The sequence below is a fragment of the Neolamprologus brichardi genome, chromosome 2 (assembly GCF_056152115.1).
Source record: "Neolamprologus brichardi isolate AB-2024 chromosome 2, ASM5615211v1, whole genome shotgun sequence".
Lineage (NCBI taxonomy): Eukaryota > Metazoa > Chordata > Actinopteri > Cichliformes > Cichlidae > Neolamprologus > Neolamprologus brichardi.
In genome coordinates, this window is record NC_142105.1 from 31,828,089 (window position 1) to 31,847,202 (window position 19,114).

At 40.1% G+C, this 19,114-nt stretch overlaps 1 protein-coding gene across 5 annotated transcripts in view; it reads right to left on the bottom strand.

Annotated features, from left to right (window-relative positions):
- The window catches only part of drp2 (dystrophin related protein 2), a 206,131-nt gene that overhangs the window by 153,830 nt on the left and 33,187 nt on the right, over positions 1–19,114 (bottom strand). Inside the window, exon 1 of one of the 5 annotated variants that reach the window (XM_087851264.1) lies at positions 2,645–2,672. The exons of the other annotated variants lie outside the window; for them this stretch is intronic. The gene's annotated coding sequence lies outside the window, so the exon portion shown is untranslated. Of the gene's footprint in view, positions 1–2,644; positions 2,673–19,114 lie in introns of those variants that run through there. 5 annotated transcript variants of the gene reach the window in all.

Consider the following 19,114-nt stretch of genomic DNA (forward strand, 5'->3'; position numbering starts at 1 on the left):
TTTCACACCTTGGCTCATGTGATGACTCACATGATCAGCAGCGCGTCCAAAGGGACGACTTCAACAAGGAGTTAAACTCCTGATTTACAGTAGGTATTTATTTAGGTTGATTTAGAGCAGGGGTCCCCAATCCCAGTCCACGAGGGCCGGTGTCCCTGCAGGTTTTAGATGTGTCCTTGATCCATCACAGCTGATTTAAATGGATAAATAACCTCCTCAACATGTCTTATTGGCTGTATCCCAATTCAGGGTCTGCAGCCTTAAAGGCCGCATTTTAAGGCCGATTACGTCACCGCGACGCGACGAAGGCTGTCCCAATTCGAAGGCTGCTCGAAATGCGGCCCTCAAATGCGTCCTTCATTTCCCTGAATTTTAAGGATGTGGCGGTGTAGACTTCGTGGCCCAACATATCCCAGAATGCATAGCGTGGTGGTGGGTGTGGATAATTTTGCCGAAAAAAACGGCGGATGAGGGGCGCCCGAAGAGTAAACTTTAAGTAAGTACTGAATATTATGTCACTTATTTATGTGCAAATGTTTAATAACAAAGAACATTAAAACATTACTGTTGGCCACATGTCGGCAAAGTTATGTGACATTAGTGACGTTTGTACTAACTTGGTTTTACAGCCTTTAAAATATACGCCGTTCAATAGCTGAGCTTAATCAGAGAATGATCAAAGCTCATGTAGAAACAAACAAATGAACAAAAGATTTTCTCCTTCATTTCTGTCAAACAAAGCTGTATGAAACGTTTCCAGCTGTTAGTATCACTGTTGCTAGGCAACCTGGGCAGCGCAACGGACGCTAGACCGTCCCATTTCACAAGCCTCGCAGTTCCGGCCTTAGCGGTCTTTAAGTACGCGGCCCTTGAGGGTCGTTGAGGCTGCGTACTTTAAGGCTGCAGACCCTGAATTGGGATACAGCCGAAGTTCTCCAGAGGCCTGGTAATGAACTAATCATGTGATTCAGGTGTGTTGACCCAGGGTGAGATCTAAAACCTGCAGGGACACCGGCCCTCGTGGACTGGGATTGGGGACCCCTGATTTAGAACTTAAAGAAGACCAGTTGCCCTCTTTTAGTTATCTAGACTTCCATGACCTGGATGACTGAGGACCTGCACAAACATGCTTGGTTATCTGGTACTCAGACGACCAAGCATGGCACAAAGGCACACTTTAATATAGCACAAGTTTAGGGTGTTTATACTGGAAGCGTAAAGGAACAGAGAACCCAATCAATTAATCCAACATCCAACAAGTCAGGATAATCATTTACAAGTAAATAGCATAAATGTGTTTTATATTTTAATAAATGGACGCCTGATAACTGTGGCGCATTGCATCTGTCTGATTCTAATAGTCACAATGAAATGAAGACAAATGGATTTTAATTTTTGTAGAAGTGCTATGATCATTATTTCTAGGTTTGTATGAGGGGATGTGATAGGCCCATTCTGCTGTAATTGTGTGAATATAAAGACGATATAGACCAAAGGATTGATCACCTGCTAAATTTACAGGAGCTGCGTGGCCATGGAGACCAACGCCGTTAGGCTCTGGGCACAGAGTTTTTCTGTTGATTTTAACGCCAGAGGAGGTTTGGAGCTGTGCGGTTATTGAGTCAGCAGAGCATTGGAGACTTTTACACAAAATGTGCCGCTCAGTGACCAGCTCTGTAACTTCAGGGTTGTTGTGGTTCCTCATCGATTCCACTTTGCAATCATAGTTGATCGTGGAATATCTAAGATTGAGGAAAAATCACAAACTGGCTTTCTGCAACAGCGCCATCCTGTCACAATACCGCACTCGAATTCAGCGAGTTTGTTAAAACCCATTGTTTCACAAATGATCATCATACTATGTTTTTCATTTGGATACTGTGCATCACACAGACATGGTTAAAATAAATATTAAACATTATTGATATAATAAATAAACAAACACAATCATATCTTTTTAATTTAATATATTACTTTAAGTGCTAAGTTTTACAACCTTAAACAGTAGCTCAAAAATGCAAATATTCACCACTTGATATGTGTAAAATAGAAATCTAGTGCAAATGCCAAACCATCTGCACTGTTCTTATTTTTCACACTTGATTTTAGCACCACTCCACAGTAGCTAATAGCCACATCACCCACATATGCAGGAGAAATATGTCAGTAAACCACTTATTGTTAATGTTAATTATCCTTGCAACTGAAATTACGCTCCCTTTCTGTGTCTTCTGTTCATGTTTGCTGTGCGAGAGCAAGCAATCTTAATTTATACTCGTGGTCACAATATAATAACAAGAAGAGCTTGATTCATGCAGGCCAGAGACAGCCTCCTCAACCCCAGAGAGAGAAAACAAGCAAGTGTGAAGTGCTTGTCCAGATTCCAGGAATTAGTTGTCGAATATCAGTCATCTTCCTCCTCCACAGTTTGCAATAAAATGAGCGAACACGATCTAAGAGGAGTGTTGTTACACTATGTGTCAGATTAATGCAGGCCAGAGAAAGCCTCCTCCTCATCAGTTAAGGGCACAGAGGGGGATGCAAAATAAACTGATCTAATTGTTGGCAAAACTGTTGAACTAAAAGAGCCTCAAAACAAGCACAGAGGAATACTTTGCAGTCATTTTTCTAACTTTCGTCTTACCGAGATTTAGCCCAGACAAGTAGGAGGCCCTTTTACAACTTGATTTGGTGAGCTTGGGAAGCGTATCTGTAACCGGAAGGTCGCCGGTTCGATCCCTGGGCTCTCTGTCCTGGTCGTTGTGTCCTTGGGCAAGACACTTCACCTACCGCCTACTGGTGTTGGCCAGAGGGGCCGATGGCGCGATATGGCAGCCTCGCCTCTGTCAGTCTGCCCCAGGGCAGCTGTGGCTACAACTGTAGCTGCCTCCACCAGTGTGTGAATGCGCGAATGAATGAATAGTGGCATTGTAAAGCGCTTTGGGTCGCTTGAAAAGCGCTATATAAATCCAATCCATTATTATTATTACTGACACACACGCACATACAGTGACACGCACCACTTATTATGCCCTTCAAGTCTTTTTCTTTTAAAAATGGGATGCTAAAATTAAAAACCAGGATCATTTTTGTCATTGTAGCCCCTTCGTTCATACATCAGTATGGTCCCTCTGAACATTGTTGAATATCCCTCATAGTCTAAGAAGAGGGCAAAGTAATAAAAATGTTAATATGTTAAATTGACTCCTTTTTACTATCACAGTTGCCTCTGAGGAAGGAGTTTAACAACAAGCAGCAGGTACTTAACAGATCAGGTTACATACATATTACACTTTTCTGGGTCCTTTTCAATATTTTATTTTCAGCTTATAGCTAAATTATACTATTTAAAAAAAAAAATCAGATAAAGACAAAGCAGTGAAGACAATTTTAAGACACAGATGTTCAAGATGCCCTGCTGAAGTTCAAACCAAGCATCAAATTGTGGAAGAAAGGTGATTTCAATGGTTTTGTGGTATATTTGTTACATGTTTTCCACATATCTATCTCTAGGTTTTGTACAGAATTAACTAAAGAGGTGAAAATATCCATTGAGCTGCAGCTTTCTAGGTGAAAACGCTGTGTTGATGCCAGAGATCAGAGGAGAATGGCCAGTACACTTCGGGCTACCAGGAAGGCAACAGTAACTTAAATAACCACTCATTAAAACCAAAGTATGCAATAAAGCATCTGTGAATGTACAAAACATCCAGTATTGAAGCAGATGAGTTACAGCAGCAGAAGAGCACACCAGGCAACACACATCACACAAAAAGTTTACAATAGCAGGCAAAAACTCTTTTCTGGTCTGATGAGTTTCACTTTCTGCTGCAGGATGGGTCAGAATTTGGCATAAACTACAGAAAAACATGTATCTATCCTGCACCGTATCAATGCTTCAGGCTGGTAGTGGAGGTGGGGGACATTTTCTTGGCATGCACAGGGCTTCTTAGTACCAAGTGAGCATCATTTTAACACCACACCCTACCTGCGTATTGCTGCTGACCATGTCCATAACAAACCACGTCACAAAGCTCACTCAACTCTTTTCTTGAACATGACTATGAGCTCACTGTGGCCTCCACAGTCACCAGATTCAATTCAATAATGCAACATTTCCAGCAGCTTGTTGAAACTACGCCACAAGGAATTAAGGCAGTTCTGAAAATTAAAGTTGGTCAAATGCGGTACAAGCAAGGTGTACCTAATGATGTGTCCAGTGAGTCACAAAGTACACTGTACAGTCAACATAGAGATTATAAAATTGGGGCGATCTTAAAATGTAAATTTTTGGACAGCTACACACACATACACACTTTTTTTTAAATCACACAGATTTCCTGCTATGTGGGTTCCACAATCCACCTCTTGTGTTTACTTTCTAATGTTTAAATCCAACCATGGCTGTCATGCTGAATTTGAAAAGAGCTGCTCCTTATCAGGATGCTGCACTCCCTTTCCACCACCCCCTGCCTGAACCTGTCACGAGTCTAGCTGAGGACAAACAGATCTCAGCTAACCTTGTCCTTGTGCTAACTGTGCTAATTGCCACTAAAGCGCTGATGTTACGAGACTTCCCGGGGGCTGACTTCCACAAATCACAAGGTTGTTGTCTCCTGACGTCCATCATATGTTTACCAACGCTTCCCATTCCTTGCTTAGGTCCTTGAAATGCCAGAGTTCAGTGGCAAACCGTGGCAGCGCTAAGCTTAATGTGGCTGAGTTATGTTGACAGAAACGTGGCTCCCTCTGCTACCTCTAAACCCTCCAGCATCCCCGACACCTCCCTACAAAACAAGGTGACATTTCAAGATGAATGATATTTAGGAGCTTTATTTTGAGAAATGAAATTAGCCAAGGTTAATGAAAGAAAAGCAAGTCCAATCAGGGCATTGATTTTCAGGCAGAAAGCGACTATGCAGAGATCAATTTGGAGTAATAAAAAAAGGCCATAAACAAGGGAGCCCACAACACAGAGCAGTGCATCTGCCTTCGTGCACTATAACAATACTACATTACTGAGCTTTGATTTTTACTTAAAAAATGCATCAGTCAGAATAAAGAATGCAACTTAACCAGGATCTTTGCAGCAAAAAAAACCCCCTAACCTTTCTTGCAAGCATTTTATTAAGTTCATATCTTCTATGACAGTTCAGCATTTTACTTGAACCCTCAAGTCATCACGCCTGCTGCAGAGAAACACAATTCAGCTGTCACCTGGTAAGCAACAAGCTCAACCACTGGAAAATTGCTACCTGTCCTTGTCAGTCTTTATGTCCTCTGTACACTGCTTTTACACCTGTGTAATGAGATGTAAGAAGCGCAACATCAACCAAGTATTCAAAACTCTATGGATGGATATAACAGATGACTGACAAATATAGTTAAGTTAAAAATCAGGGGACAGCTTAGCTTCACATAATGAGCAGAAACAGGTACTCAAAGTGGGCCTTGTAGTCATAGCCAAGAGGGCCACAAACAAGCTTGTAAATTTGTGTTGTATCATTAAAAAGTGCGTCTATACAGATGGGGACCATTTATACCAATGCAACAAGAATATGATCTCTATAACTCCTTCAAACATTATCTCTGGGCCAATAGAAACTTTGATACATTATACTGGCAAAGGTATTGGTACACAGGTGGCCTAATACTTTTGTTCCTTTTAGCGTATGCCAATATGATATTGGCATATTGTTCGCAGCAGGGTGCAGTGAACCATTTCTGCTGCAGTGTAACTTTGCTTATTAGCAGTGTTTGGTGTAATTATATTCCATTTTTTATTAACACAGTCAGCTGATTACAAGTCATGTGCAGGAGGAGATAAATGTCCTTGTGTCCTTTCTTGCAATAAAAATAAAAGTAAAGTGTAAACTATATCCAGGATAGAAACAACTACTTCTTTGCTTTGTGTTCATATGTAAAAACTGAAAGAAATATTGTTTGTATGTCTTCATTAGGATAGGGCTTCGTGTTGGTGTGTGGGTCTGTAGCCTAATATTTATATTGTTAAATGGTGATTATTCTAACTATTATATGAGCACATAGAAATATTTGAATCAGTTAAATTAGCCCCATCACAATCCAACCTAGACAGAGTTATGAGAGTGTATTTTGTAATAAAATTTGTTCGTAGATAAACAAAGAGCCACCTGGCATTGCTGTCATACTTGACTGCAGAAGAGTCTTGAGCTACTCATCTAGGAACAATAGAAATAACTGCGAAAATGTCTTAAATGTACAAAGATCCATGTAACACAGAAAAGGAGACAAAAACAGTTTGTGCAGTTGTGACAACCTTTATTCTCCAACACAACCTGAACTCTTTTAGGCAAAACTTTCTTTAATTATAGACTGAAGGAATATTTCTCCAGACTTCATGAAAGACATTTCGAAGCTCTTCTTTGGAGGTTGGTTGCTTTTTGATTTCAAGATGATCCTAAACCGTCTAAATAATGCTGAGGTCTGGACTCTGTGGAGATCAGTCCGTTGTATAGTTTGCCATACCTCAGCCTTTTTTCCTTCCTTGCTTCCTCAAGAATGACCTCGTGACAACCACCCTTCCACTGACACCATTTCTGATGAGTAAACGGTAAATGGCCTGTATTTATATAGCGCTTTACTAGTCCCTAAGGAACCCAAAACGCTTTACATATCCAGTCATTCACCCATTCACACACTGGTGATGGCAGCTACATTGTAGCCACAGCCACCCTGGGGCGCACTGACAGAGGCGAGGTTGCCGGACACTGGCGCCACCAGGCCCTCTGACCACCACCAGTAGGCAATGGGTGAAGTGTCTTGCCCAAGGACACAACGATCGAGACTGTCCAAGCTGGGGCTTGAACCTTCCAATTACAAGGCGAACTCCCAACTCTTGAGCCACAATCGCCCTGAGTAGAAGCACAGTAGATGGACCAACTGAACCAGATGCATCTCTCAGGTCCTCTGTCAGGTCTTTGCTGGATTTTTTTCCTGTTTCTTAACTAAATTACTTACAGATACTACTAATCTTCTGTAGATAGTTTTTTTTAGTCGTGCCACTTCCTATTTCTCTAAAGTTTTTAAGCTTGTCAGCTCATTCACCAATTTGGGAATCACATTATTAGTGTGAAAAATACTATTTTATCCCTATCAAACAATGTTATTTTTGTAGTTTTTTGTAGATTCAACAAAGAAATTGAAACAAATCATGATTTTGTGACAGCCTGACTTTCACTTCCGTTTTGCCTCAGTGCTTCATAGGTTACTGTTGCCAAGAAGCTTCGCAAAATAATAATAATAATGATAATACTAATAATAAGTCCTCTGAAAATGGTCAAGTTCAAACACTAGTCAAAATTAGTCAAAAAGCAGCCAATGTCTATGTCAGTAAGCCTGCAAAACTATTGCTCAAGACTCCTTTAAAACATTCAAGAAACCTGACTCCTTGAAAGCAGAAATGGGAGTGGGGGGCAGATAAATGTAGTATCCAAAGAAGCGAGGAACTGTTTCCAGTCATTTATATTTCTTAATCATTAAAAAAATAGCACTAACCATATTTCAACATATATGTGCCTAACAGATCATCTAAGTAATAAATTAGCCATCATATTTAAGATGAGACAATATTGTGCTTAAAAGTGAGATTCTGGTGAAAGATTTTCATTTTAATGTCACACTTCAAAGTCATCTGGTATCAGAGAGAAGAAAGACAGACATAAAGCATGACAAACCCCTTCTGTGACCAAAGGCTCAATAAGATCCACATCAATAGTCCTCTTTAATTTAAATGAGAAATACGTAGCCAGCAAAGTAAGAATGAAGGAAATTCCAGGCCCGTGAGCTATACATCTTGAGAAGAATAGACTTCTTCTACTGCCAATTTAGTAAAGCCTGCGCAGCAAATTTCACACAACCATTTTGTGCTCTGCTGATAAAACACTCCGAAAGCCCAATGACACAGACAATGCCTTCAGATAGGAAAAAGCCACGTTTTGTCCCCATCCTTTTCATCAATGTCCCAAATACAACCAAGCCTAACTGAACAGTGGAACAGAAATAGCCAACAAAAACTCTGGCATCGAACACCCACACACACACTTCAAACAAATTGGCTGGCATGTGTGGCTGAAGCAGTCCTGCTAAAAATCTGATCATGTTTTGGTTATTGAACGACTCAATCTTAGGGCGCATCACTGCTCTAAATGCTACTGATTAGGTCTATTAGGCGTGTGAAGAGGATCTGACACAATGGCACTAGAGCCCCGCACCTGTCGCCCTCTCATCCACACCCCACTCAATTTCTGTCAATGAATGTAGCTCACTTCATTTCCATGTTCCACTCAAGCTCTTTATTGATGAATAAAAAGACATCGCTGGCAAATAAATGCTTGCTTTTATAGCCTCATGCATGGGAAAATGAGATGGATTATTTAGTGCGAATCACAGGCCTCCACCTCATTGAGTTTTACTGATCTTGTGAGCTTTCATTTTGATTAAGAGCTCACATCTGGAAGCTTCGTGGTGTATCCAGTCTCATCAATTCCACCAGCCGAGCACAGAATGAATTCACAAACCCTGGTTGGTAGACCTCATCCCTTGGCAGCCTTTCTGGGGACCAAAAGAAAAGAGTTGCCTCAGAGTCCCAACTGCTTTTCATGCCACCCTCATCCAGTACCTCGGCACCCAGTGGCTCATTAAGACAGGCAGGCAGTTCAGTAAAAACAGCAATGATATGAGGAAACTGTTTTTATGAGCCTCACACTGTTCACTAAACTCCCTAAAAAGCGAAAGTGTAATAACCATAGGTGTGTAAATCTTGACGTTTGGATATGAATATTCAAGGACTGTCTCTGGAGTATGTATGTGTCATATGCAGTGTTGGTCAAGTTACTTGAAAAAAGTAATCAGTTACTAATTACTGATTACTTCCCCAAAAAAGTAATCCCGTTACTTTACTGATTACTTATTTTCAAAAGTAATTAATTACTTAGTTACTTTTTAAAAACACGATTTACAGCCTGAATAGGTGATAAAGCGATAGATCTTTCAGCCCAATTCTACTTTTTCTACATAATCCATCATACAAAATGTAATCAAATGGAAAAGTCTCTTTTTAAAACTTGTTTTATTAGTTTTAATCTTTTAATTTTAAAATTTAATTATATGCAACATTCTCTGACTTGAAGAAATTAGTTTAACATTTAAACCTATTTTCTGCACATTCCAGCACATAAAATAAAATATTTTTTTGTGTTTACACTCAGTCTTTCAAATAGATGCAAGTAAAACACAGCAGAAAATAAATAAAGTCAAAGACTAGCGGTACTTTTGCTCTATTTTCACCTGTAAAGCAGGAGTGGGGTAGGCGGAGGTTTACCCTGGTGCAGGTGTGCTGCGGTCAGTGGAAGAATCCGCGAGTTTCTCTGTGAGTTTCCCATTACGTCATAGCTACTCGGTGCTTGTTTGGAAGTTTAGGGGTTTTTTTCACTGTAAAAAGAAGTTTTCTTCCCACGCACAACGGACACTAATGTTTTTGTCACTTTTTATGGAATCAAACTCAAAGTAAGGTCAGTACTTCCACGCTTTAAACGCTGCACGCTCATACTCTCTCTGCACTCGATATATGATCCATTGTTGATCTGCACACAGCTGTTGTCACGAACGTCGCACTCGCTTACGTCACTGTCATGAGACATTCTTGCAAAAAAAAGAAATCACGGTTTTAGTAACGCAGTGTTCCTACGTGAAAGCAACGGTAATCTAATTACCGTTTTTGCAATAGTAATCCCTTACTTTACTCGTTACTTGAAAAAAGTAATTGGATTACATCTCTGGTCATATGTGACACAGTTTCACAAAAATATAAAGAATGAAGAATTAATCACCCTGGATCTGTTGTTCAAGCACGAGTGTTCGAGTATTTTTTAAAGGAATTGGGTACAAGAAAAAAAATGAAGCTTTCAATATTACTGCTTTTATAGAAGCTTCATCTCCTACATAACCCTGTGGTGTAGCTACCAAAGAAGGGGGAACAAACATTTTAGCTGAACTCTGTGATCCATATTTATTACCATCCAGCTGCTTTTAAATAACCTTCACGTGAGATTAGTGACACTGTGACACCATGGGTGTAGTAGGTTGCTGGGTTTATAACAACCCGATGTTCAAAATAATTTTGTTATTGTAAAAAAGTAGATACATAAAAAATTTAAAAATTGTGAAGAGAAATGTAAGCTGGATGAGTCTATTAAGTCACTGAGTCAGCCACTTAATTAAGACTATTTTATCAGACAGGGTTATCAGCGGGCCAGATTATCCAATGGGCAGCCTGAGCATGTGCCAAGAGGCTCACACACAGCTGGAGGCCCACCCAAGAAGTAAATGAGAAAAAAAAATAGCAAAAAACACAATTTAATTCCCTAAAACTTTTGATTTTGAAACCATATATAATCATAAGTGTTATAGCACAATATTATATCTTGTTAAGTCTTCCTGTTTTCTTTTGTTACTTCTCTGTCTCTTGTGATTTGCTTTTACTTTTACTTCCTCTGTTGCCTTAATTAATTTCAGCTACAAAATCTTACTGCAGTGTTTCCCATCTCCCTGATTACATAACGAGTCTATTTAAAGCCTCAGTTTGCTTTCACTCTTTGTTGCATCATCTTCTGTTTTCTGTTTCCTTTTCCTCGCGTGTTCATTCTGTAAATTTATGTTCTTTGTCAGCTTTCGGATCATTTGCTTCACCTCAACAAAAGAAATCTCCATTTAGGTGTGCAACATGCAATTTATAACAGAAATAGGGTTGTCAAATGAAAAGCACAAAATAGCTTGTGCACAGGGAACATTTCTACTTTACTTACATTTTTTATTAGATCAAAAAAAATGTATTCCTTTTCTAAGTAGATACATTCAGAAAGAGTACTTTTCCTGAGAAAAGCTCTCCAAGCTCTACTTGCACATGAATTATTTTTCCAACAATCAACACTTGAGGTTGTGAACAGGTGCAACAGATAGAGGGAGAGAAGTGGTACTGACAAGTGACACTGAAAGGTTGAAAAGTAGAAGATTGTCAGGGAGACAGACGGAGAGACAGGTGTGTGAGTATGTACACATTAAACATGGTATCCTTATAAAGGTGTCGTGTGTATTAGGGGTGCAACAATACTCGTATCGATATTGAACCGTTCATACAGTGCTTTCGGTTCGGTACGCATATGTATCAAACAATACAACATTTTTTATTTATTTTATCAACTTTTCTTCTGACGATGCTGTCTGAGTTGAGCGCTCAGTGGATCTGCATTCGACTACTCCGCCTAGGCTGCACTGTCGAGTGCAGATCCACTGAGCACAGCGCAAGCTAGCAAGACAGAAGCTAAGCTCGTTGCAACATGGCAAATTGAACCTCCCCCACCCTCATTCAGATCTGGCGTTTGGAATTATTTTGGTTTTCATGTGACGTATGACCCTGAAGGTAAGCGCGTCATGGAGAAAAGTAAAACAGTATGTCGGATGTGCCACGCAATGCTCAATTACATGGGTGGGAACTAGTGTGTTAGCGCAGTTAGCTCATTAACGTGTTGGCCGTCCAACCCCCCGCACTGGACGATCCGCGGTAGCTCGTTAACGGAGATTTGCCGCGTTATGGCGTTAACGTCATTTCAACGAGATTAACGCTGACAGCACTAGTGGGAACACAACGAATATGACTGCACATTTACTCCGACATCATCCTAGTCAGCCATTGCCTCCGTGATTTCTGTTGGGCAGGGCCTAACCAATTTGTTCCGAGCAGCTCGAGCGAATCTTTGTCATTTTAAGTCAACACTGATACAAAGTCATGCAAACGCACTGATTTGGTCCAGATTTTAAGAGTGCGGTCAGGCAGCACTGGATACACGGCACCACCATTATTATGGTTCCACCACACAGCTTGACATTTCTTAAAAACAGTTTGATAACAGCATTAGGCACGTCTGCTCACTTTCGGCAGACCTTTTCCCATCGCCCTTTTTCCGTCTCATTTTTTTTTTAAAAAAATCATTCTATAATGATTTTCTATATCACTCAAAATATAGAGCAAATTCAAAGTCTAGAGTCTAGAGCAAGGCAAATATGGTATCTGAAAATGAAAAGAGTAAAAAAAGAAGCATGAAAGAAGCAGTTAAAACAGTTAAAAAGAAACTGACACTATATTTGTTAGTACTTAAGAAGAAAAGAAGAAGAAAAAACAACAGTCCAGTTAGAAGCTGACATCACTGTGCATTGTACTCTATATCCTACAGAAACTGGTATTTGCCACAAAAAAAAAGACCTTTTCCTACGTCTGCTGTTTTTAACAAAGCTCATGCATATGTTCACTCCTTCCCTCATCTGTCTGCTTTCAAGTGCTTGGCTGCTAGTCTATTCAGTACAACACTTCCCCACAGCGTAAAACTCAATGCTGACGTCATTGCTATAGTCTATCATCTTTCTGCCAGCCTTCATCAAACCAATTAAGCTCCAATCTGTGTACTTTAAATCACACTGCTCATCTGTCATTGTCCCTTGCAGACTCCTTCATGCAACCCATCACCGCCTCACGCAAATCACTTCATCAAACCAATTAAGCTCCAATCTGTGTACTTTAAATCAGCGGTCCCCAACCTTTTTTGCGCCACGGACCGGTTTATGCCCGACAATATTTTCATGGACCGGCCTTTAAGGTGTCGCGGATAAATACAACAAAATTAAACTAGTACCGGTACCGAAAAAAAGAAAATTTATTCATAACACACGTGAAAAGACCAAGGAAAACCGAGTAAACGATAAAAACGATAACAAAATAACACTGAAAACCGATAAAAACCCTGAAAACTATACATTTCACACCCGAGCCTCAACTCTCGCGGCCCGGTACCAAACGACTCACGGACCGGTACCGGTCCGAGGCCCGGGGGTTGGGGACCGCTGCTTTAAATCACACTGCTCATCTGTCATTGTCCCTTGCAGACTCCTTCATGCAACCCATCACCGCCTCACACAAATCACTTCATCTTCCCCACCACCAGTGCCTAGATTCAGGGGGGTCTTGCTCTAATTCCTATCACCAAATAGCATAATTGAATTCTGTATATCAATAAATCATGTTCATTTCCTTCTAATGATCTCTCCTTATTGAGACAGAGAAACAAAGAAACTAATAAAATAAATAAATTTTAAAAAAGATGTCTGAAGTCTAAAGTCAAGAACCAAGAACCCAACATAAACCTGACATATCCATCTATCCCCGACCCAAAAGAGATTATACATTAACAGCACTTTGTAGCCCACATCTCATTTTACATTCACTCAGGGAAATTCTAGATTTCTGCTAGCTTCATGTTCTTTGCTGAGACTGAATAGTGATCTAGTTACTCTCATGGGGAACAAGAGCATTACCACACCATCGCCATGCAGCTATCCCATTTTCCTAATCCATCTAACAGCGCCCTCCCACCTCCTTGCTTCCCTTTGACAACTTTAAAGCTCTACCTTACCCATTACCCTTGGGCACGAGCTGCCCTTCCCTGGACCACACCGGCATTCAGATGCTATTTAGAGCCATTAGGCCACCAAGGTCAGCACTTAACTTCCATTTTCACAGCCTTCGGCATCACCATCCCCCCACACACACTCTTCTTTTATTTCTCATTATTCCATTATTGTTGTTTTGTGTGGCGCACTGCACACAAGTCAGTGAATCGCTCATTAGTGGCAGCTTATGGTGCCATAACGTGCTGAGTGGAGAGAGAATGCCAGAACATACAAGGCAACATTTTTAATCAACACAGTTACAGCATCTGATGAATTAGCTTGCACTGCAGGCTCTCCTTGCAACCCTGTGGAGAACATCTTGATTCTTTAGAGGGAGGATGGGATAAAGGCCAAGGATATGTCATTTTATTCACAAGGAACCATTTTTAGCAGGAGTGCAAGCAAAGACAGACCATCAAGCAGGTCCTTCTAGTTTCCTTTGATAGCGCAGTCATGGTTCATACATTTCTTGATGGTATGAAGCTTGACTTTGTCAGAAATAAGACTTTCAAACAAAAAAAGAAAACTGGCCAAAGCCTTTTGTGGGGAGGTTGGGAAAAGAACGAAATATGGTATCAAAAGGCTAGTGCTTGACCCTTCAACAGAATAAAGATCATGAATTATCCTGTCAGGAAAGCAAACAGCCTCTGGAACAGATCTCATCCCGTCTCCAGTCCATTTAATGTGTTATTTATTGAGCCACAGGGGAACTTTAAAAGAAAATCACATTCTTTAAACCTTGACAGAAACAGTCACAAGGAATTTAGTGTATTCATTATTTTTGTTTCACTTTATTTTTCCCACTTTTAGTCTTTTCACAGTCGTATCAAGGTTGAGAATATACACAAAGCATTGTTATATAATGATCTGGCAATTTTGCAAAGAGTAGATGCAAGTGATGATCATTATGGAGTAACACTTTGTAAAATGCGCGAGACGTTATGGAAGCAAAGTGAGAAAAGACGACCCAAATTCTATATATATAAAATTAGAAAGAAAAATGTACTTGCATTTGAAGTTTTGCCAGATTGGGTATGCATACTATGAGGTAATGATGCATTTTTATATTATAGTCACATGAAAAAGAAAGTACACCTTTTAATTAGGAGGTTTTATCTATGAGCCATTTTCGTTTGCTTATCTGGTTCAGGGTCGTGGGCGCCTAGAGCCTATCCAGCAGCAGGACAAAGGGGAGTGTTCAGGCCAAATCATCACCCCTCCACTATTGTGTTTGACTGTTAGTATTGGATTGTGTTGACATTAGAGGTGGGAATCACCATACATCCCACGATACGATATTATCACAATACTTAACGCACGATACGATATTATTGCAATTTTTTAAAATATTTTGCGATATTCAGATTCTGTACATAAAGGTAAACTTTATCAATATTCATTTTCTCTAATATCAAAGTCTCACACTCAGTCTTTCTCTCATTTCAGTTTTATTGTTGACAAACTGAACGGTTTGTATTACAGTCTAGTCCAACTTAACTGAATCAACCATCTGGTACAATTATAGCTATTCTGAACTATGCAGTTTATGAAAACTATGCAGCCCCTTCAGCAACTGAAGAATTTGAAAGTAAATTAAAACAAAATATAATTTTACATTAAATAAAAAAGTTTTAAACTTAATTAAAATAAAACATGTCTTAAATTAAAATAAGTAAACTGTCATGTTTATTGCTGCCAAAAACAAGTTAAACACATTTGGACAGTGAAGGAATGTCAGGATTCTTGCTCAGAAAAAGGATCAACATGCTCTGAAGTCAGAGCACAAAAACCTTTCTTGTAACAAAATATCGATTTCTGCTGTCCCTGTATCGATACATTATTAGCAAACAAAATATCACCATACTACACAGTATCAATTTTTCCCCCACCCCTAGTTGACATGCTGTGTCTTAACAAAACACATCTCTACTTTGGGCTCTTCTTGTGGTTTGTCCAGATGCAACGTGGCAAACAAGCCATGCTGCTATGATCCTTTTTTATAGAAAAGAGCCTTTTTCCTGGCAAACCTTCCAACGAAGCCAAACTTGTTTACTCCTGTTCTATTTGTATTGTCATGAACTTTAACATTTAACATGCTAACTGAGGCGTGAGATGTAGCTCTTGGGTTTTTCGCAGTCTTGGCATTGTGTTAAAACACATCTGAACAACATCTGCTTTTCCAGTGGTGCTCACGCATGCTGATGAACAGTTAATCAAGTGCATTTGATTAGCAGCACCTAGCTGCTACTCATCTTAATCCTTTAAGGACAAAAATTGTGTATTACTATTTCCTAACGCGTGAAAAGTTGCAACCGAAAGAAGCTTTACTTTCTTTTTCGCATAACTGTATATTTATATAGTCCTGCATAATGAAATGATGTGAATGGATAATGTAGAGTAACTGAAATGAACTGAGCCTTGATAGCTTTAGGGTGGGTAGAATATTCAGTGAAGTAATTGCATTAAGACAACATGAACATTTTATTTGCTGTGTATTTCTGCTTCACCCTGCAGCCATGTGCAGATTATCTTTTGTTTCTTTTCTACTCCCTGTTCAAGATGTTTGCCAATTGATCGCTTCTCCTGGAGTGAATCCCAAAGTCACATCCCAGCAGAGCAAATGAGCAAGCTGTAAATTAAGTTTAATTTCCCAATGACAAATGCAATTCTACTGCAGCAGGGGTATGACATTCATATTTGATGAGCCAGTATATCTCACTTCAAAAGGTCTCAATAAACCAGCAAGAAAGGAGTTTTTTTTGTAAATAGGAAGCACTGCACCGAGCAGACTGCAGCCCCTCATTGCCTGGCAACTCCCCATAGGCTGCTATTGCTCATTCACAGCTCTGTGAGATGTCAGGGTTTGGCGCTTATGAAAATTGAACTCCAAACTCATCTTCACCCCAGGCCAAAAACATGCTGAACAATGCCTTGTCATTTTCACACAGCAGAGACTAATCTGCGAAGGAGAGCAGGCGTCCACAAACCTAATGACACATTTTCATGTATTGACCGAATGAGGAGGGGAAGGTGTGTGTGTGTGTGGGGGGGGGGGGGGGGGGGGGGGGGGGGGGATGGTGTAGGACGTGGATGTGGCGAAGTCATACAAATGGAAAAGTGTGTGTAAGAGAGGAAAATAGACAACGGGGCGGGTGGAAGTGGGAGTGGAGGGGTGCCTTTATTCAATTCTACCAACATTTATTCCAAACATTAATTTCACTGCGCTATCAGAGCCGTTTCAGGGTTGTGGAATGAAGGAAGGAGGAACAAATTGCTTTCAAGTTCTACGGAGCATTCCCCGTGGATGGCACAGACTGGGACGTCTCTCCCTCTAATTAAATCCCCACTGTTGTATTTAAAAGCATAAGATGTAATTAGAACATTTAGTTTCATTTAAAAACACTTGAATTTTTTTCCCCCCCTCCTACATGCCACAGTTTAATTATATCCAGCATATCGGGAAGTCCTGGCAAGAACAGAGTTGCTATAGAGATGACCATGGCTGAGCTGTGCTTGGAAATCCTTCAGACTGGTGTAAATTTACATAGTGAACTCACAAACACAAGCACACTCACACAGAGAGAAGCGAAACTGCAAACAAGCGCGAGCAGGTGAATACCACTTTATCATTTTTCTCCTGTATATACATACAAATATGCAAACACATGTATACACAGCCTCGAGCTCAGCCAGCCAGCACCTCAGCCGAGCGGCAACAAGCAAGCACATTATTCAATCAGGTGTCAGCCTCCTGCACAGATACAGACCACAGGAGATGCACCTTTATCACCGGCAGCAGAAGCCACCCCCACTCTCTCCCCTTTCTCCTTGTCTGTAGCAACCTCCCTGCCTCCTTTGTTGCCTCTCGGCATCCTGCAGCGGCAGATGGTGCCGTAGGTGTCTTCTTCACTCTCCCCCTTGTTGTCTTGATTGGGGCTTTGAAGCTAGTGCAGCAGGAATCAATGGCATGCCCACTGTCACGCTCATTAGGTATCCTGCTATGATGAAAGAACGGACGGCACTGCCGGTCCTCAATACAAAAGATTTACCCCAAACGCTCATAGAACAATCATGCTCTCTTGCTTTTTTTGGCTTATTTGGCTTCCATTGTCTTTAGGCTATGAGTTAGTAACTGTAACTGTAATAAGTGACAGTATTTTTGCAGATACTAGTTGTGGCGCAGTTAAAAATCAATGCTGAAAAGCATTTTTTGCAGCGATTTATCCTGTGCTTTACAAATCAATAGCTATTGCACTGACGCATTGGCAGCTGGCAGAAGAGAGGTCACAGATATTATGAAGAGGGTTTTTTGTCATGCAAGAATATCCAACGCTCCAGCGTCTTATTATGCGCAGCTTAGACATGGCTGCTTAACATTTGCTGAGCGGAAATAGCACCAAATAACTGTTTTCACAATAACTGTTTAGAAACAAGTCTAGCAAAGACTGACTCAGTTCATATATAAAAAGAAATAATGTTATGTATGGTTGACTAACAAGAAGCCAAAACCAAGTTGATTGCCATGTGTCATGTTTTTATTTAATCACAGAGTGCTTTAAATGCCAGTTTGAAGAAAAGTTTTAAAAACTTTTAAATGCTTTAAATGTTTGTTGATGTGCTGCAAACGGGACGTTTCGTGGTCAGTGCTGATTAGTAACACAATAATCTGTAAAATGTGATTATGTTTGCAGTAGCCTAAAGGAATATAATTTAAAATTCAGTTATTACATTACATTTGCTAATTCCAGTAGCACTCCTGCTGCTTTGGCATTTTTCTGAGTGCATTTGATGTCTCACTGAGTGTGTTTACTGTCTTGATGTAGCGAGAAATAGCAGCAAAACCCAAAAGTCTAAGATGAATGTTGCTGATAAAATAGCTTAAAAGACGGAAATTTGTAGCAATTTTCGCATTTAAAAGATATACTGGTTCATAAAGTGAAACTTAGGCAGTGTACCTGAGTAGGCACAACGTGCTTTCCCATATTTAAACAATACTAATCGCCCTCCTTTTCTAGGTCAGTCTGCTTTTCAGTCTTCATTGGCCATTTGAAACCATCATAAACACGTTGATTCCCACCATGGGCTCACTTATTCCAGTCCAATTAGTCACACATGGGAAAAATAGCAGACCTCTCGATCCATGAGAGAGAGAATTATGCTAAATAATCTCAAGGGGCATGACTATAGTGTCTACACTGCTACTTAATTGACTTTAAAAATAAAATGTGTGCTAGACAATTGTTAAGAAGTGGGTTAAATTAAATGTCCGTAAAGCAGTTAGGTGGATTTCCCTTTTATGTAACCAGTATTACCAGTGTTATCTAAGTCAGTATAGCCCTCAGGAAGAAGTGTTGCCCGGCCCTGCGTTAGAGTAGCAGAGAGTGGTCTTAAAATACTGTAGAGCCCTGAGCGGAGTGTCACTTAAAAGGTGCACGAGTCCAAAATATTTCAGAGTATTTCCAAAAAAGCATGAATTACCTTCTTAATTAAGATTTAAATGCTTTCTCGGTTCAAAGAGAAATATACTGTAATGGTCAAACGGTTTCTTTATAATCCACAATAATCCGAGCTATAC